Genomic DNA, 2,737 nt, shown 5'->3' on the forward strand with positions numbered 1-2,737 from the left:
ACATAAAACAATTAAATCTTTTGATAAATCATTCTTATTTGACATTATTTCAATCAGTAAAGCAAATATTCCTAGCCTGACTGACTAGTTCCAATAGTTTTTAATGCAAGCAAATGTAGGTGGGTTGGGGTGTGTTGGCTATGTAAACAGAACAAAGGCTGTGCATGGATTAATATACCAGATAAAACTTTTACAAAATAAAAAACTACATTTGATAGTTTTAAAGTTATAAATAGTGATTCCCACCTGCTTGCAATTGGAACATTGTCTTTTTTTTAACAGCCCTCAGAGGCCAAACACACTTTCCTATCCTATAATTGAAATCATCACATGTGACAGCCTGCAGCTATAGACTATATATGCACAAGTAAGTTTTCAAGGAATAATTACTGGTCACACTTCAGTAATGACTTGGAACTTAGCGATCGCATACCTAGCATGTCATTTCTATATATAATGTCTCTGCAAACATTTGAGATCACATGTGCTATTTTTAATTGAGCAGTACTGTAACAGAGATACTCATTATACGCATCTCAATGCTGCTCATCGTCCTTCCATTCTGCTATACTGTATGTGAATTGTATGCTAGTGTTTAGGTTGCATTTCCACATTGATCAGAGCTAGTATGTGGACTGTACAAGCCATAGAGAAGGTGCAAGGACAGGTAGGCAAGAAGGAGAATCCAGCATCCCTGACTCTTTAATGTTGTAGCAAAGGCTTTGCTGACATTACAGCTTCTGCACAGATTCTCGTATTTAGGCTGCTCAGTGGCTCCCTCTTCCCTGTTCTCATTTCCAGACCACAACAAGAAACAGTTAGCAAAGCCCTGACAGATCCTGGGAGGAGGACTCTGCCAAAGCTGAACTTTCCTCTGGCACTTGCCTTGCTGGCTGCACTGGGAGGCAGGCAATGAGCCCACCACAAGCCTGACCTCTTCCTGACTGCTCCAACTCCTCTCCCTGGCACTTTCATCTATTTATACCAGACTTGACCTCCATAAATTTACCATGCGTGCGTATATTGCATTACAACGCCCTGCACCTGCCCCCATATTGATGCATCAGCCTCCCTCCTGCTCATGTCAGTGTGCTATGTGTCATATATTACTTCTCTTTTTATTCTAAGTATATCGTTATGCACGCCAGCATACCGTGTTGCTTACGTACGGATCTGGTTCTACAGATGCCATGCCCTAGATACCAAGAGATAATGATTCTTCCGCGTACTGATTGCTTTTAAACATTATCCGTCAATCTAGCTAGTAGCACGTTTGAACAGAGTCAATGCCATGCAGCAGTCCCATCATGTACTGGGATAATTGGTCCTTGATCACTCCTAGCTCCGCGCACGATGTATTTATCAGGTCCAAGCATCTTAACCCAACACATCTAGAGATTGGAGCGGATAATAGACGCCAGGGCTTGGAGTCTGTAATCTCTGCATTATACGATCACAGCAAGAAGAGTGTACAAGGCAGAAGAAGCACAAGAGCGAAGAAACACACAACACATGAGGAAAGAAAGTGCTGAAAAGACACCACTCACCTTAACAGGGGGTGTTGGATGGGGTCAGAGAGGAGGAAGGGTTGGTGCTGATTTTAGCAGAGGTTTGGTGAGATTATTAAACAGACAAGACAGAAGGGTTCAAAAGCAGGGAGGAAAAAAAAGAGTATAAAATGAAGGAGGAGGGTATAATTATACTTGAGGTGGGGGAGGGAAGCAGAATTAAGTCTGTCAGTAAGAATAATCCCAAGTGGAAAAAAAAAATATCAAAGGCTGTTTAATGCAGAAGGGAACAGTTGCAAATCCAATCCGATTCCCACGTTGCTTTGCTTTCTCCCCTCTATTATGATTTGTTTGCAGATGATGCTGATCTACACACACAGTGAATGTTAGAAGAAGGTGAGGGTTGGATTTTTTTTTTTGTCTATAGATCCCAGACAGGTAAATGAGAAAACAAAGCTCCTTAGAAATGGGTCTTCAGAAGCTGAGTGTGTGCATTCCTGTATTGTGCAGCCTCTTCCCCTCCAATGTATGTGTCTCCTCTGTACCTTCAGCAGCCAGCAGAGCTCTCCAGGTCCCCCTTGTGATTTGCAGCTGCAGCTCAGTATATACTGGCACGTACAGCACAAAGAGGAGGCACAAGTAGGAGCGAGGGGCTGCAACCTCCACGCCTTCTTCTCATAGTCACTCATCAGCCCTGGATGCAGCCACTGATTCCAACATACAAGCATCCATCTATTCTCATGTGATCATCCAGGGAACACCGCCTGCTACAATAGGACCTAGTCATACCAGCATTTAGTACAAATCGCACACATTACTCGATTGTTATTAGACTGAAAAACAAACTGCTGTAGTGAAATGAAAGACATTGCATTAGAAAAGAGGTGCTACTATTGCTTTCATATTTATTGGAACCGTACGGAACCACTTGCTTGCCGGGCGCTTTCACCCCCTTCCTGTCCACGCCAATTTTCAGCGTTCTCGCACTTTGACGATTGCGCGGTCATGCAACACTGTACCCATATGAAATGTTTATCTTTTTTCATACAAATAGAGCTTTCTTTTGGTGGTATTTACTCGCTGCTGGGTGTTTTATTTTTTGCACTATAAACAAAAAAAGACCAAAAAAAAGGTTTTTCTGTGTTTCTATTAGAAAATTTGGCAAACAGGTATTTTTTTCTCTTTCACTGATGTGCGTTGATGAGGCTGCACTGATAGCCAGAAGTCAT

At 42.3% G+C, this 2,737-nt stretch overlaps 1 protein-coding gene across 5 annotated transcripts in view; it reads right to left on the minus strand.

Annotated features, from left to right (window-relative positions):
* LOC149452722 (poly(rC)-binding protein 3-like) overlaps nucleotides 1-2,112 on the minus strand; it is a 1,138,846-nt gene extending 1,136,734 nt beyond the window's left edge. For all 5 annotated transcript variants that reach the window (XM_089689053.1, XM_089689056.1, XM_089689055.1 and 2 more), the window contains exon 1: nucleotides 1,548-2,112. The gene's annotated coding sequence lies outside the window, so the exon portion shown is untranslated. The remainder of the gene's footprint in view (nucleotides 1-1,547) is intronic.
* Nucleotides 2,113-2,737: the final 625 nt, after the last annotated feature.

Source organism: Staurois parvus, unplaced genomic scaffold, assembly GCF_062004578.1.
Source record: "Staurois parvus isolate SC_StPar_1 unplaced genomic scaffold, SC_StPar_1.0 ptg000468l, whole genome shotgun sequence".
NCBI classification, from domain to species: domain Eukaryota; kingdom Metazoa; phylum Chordata; class Amphibia; order Anura; family Ranidae; genus Staurois; species Staurois parvus.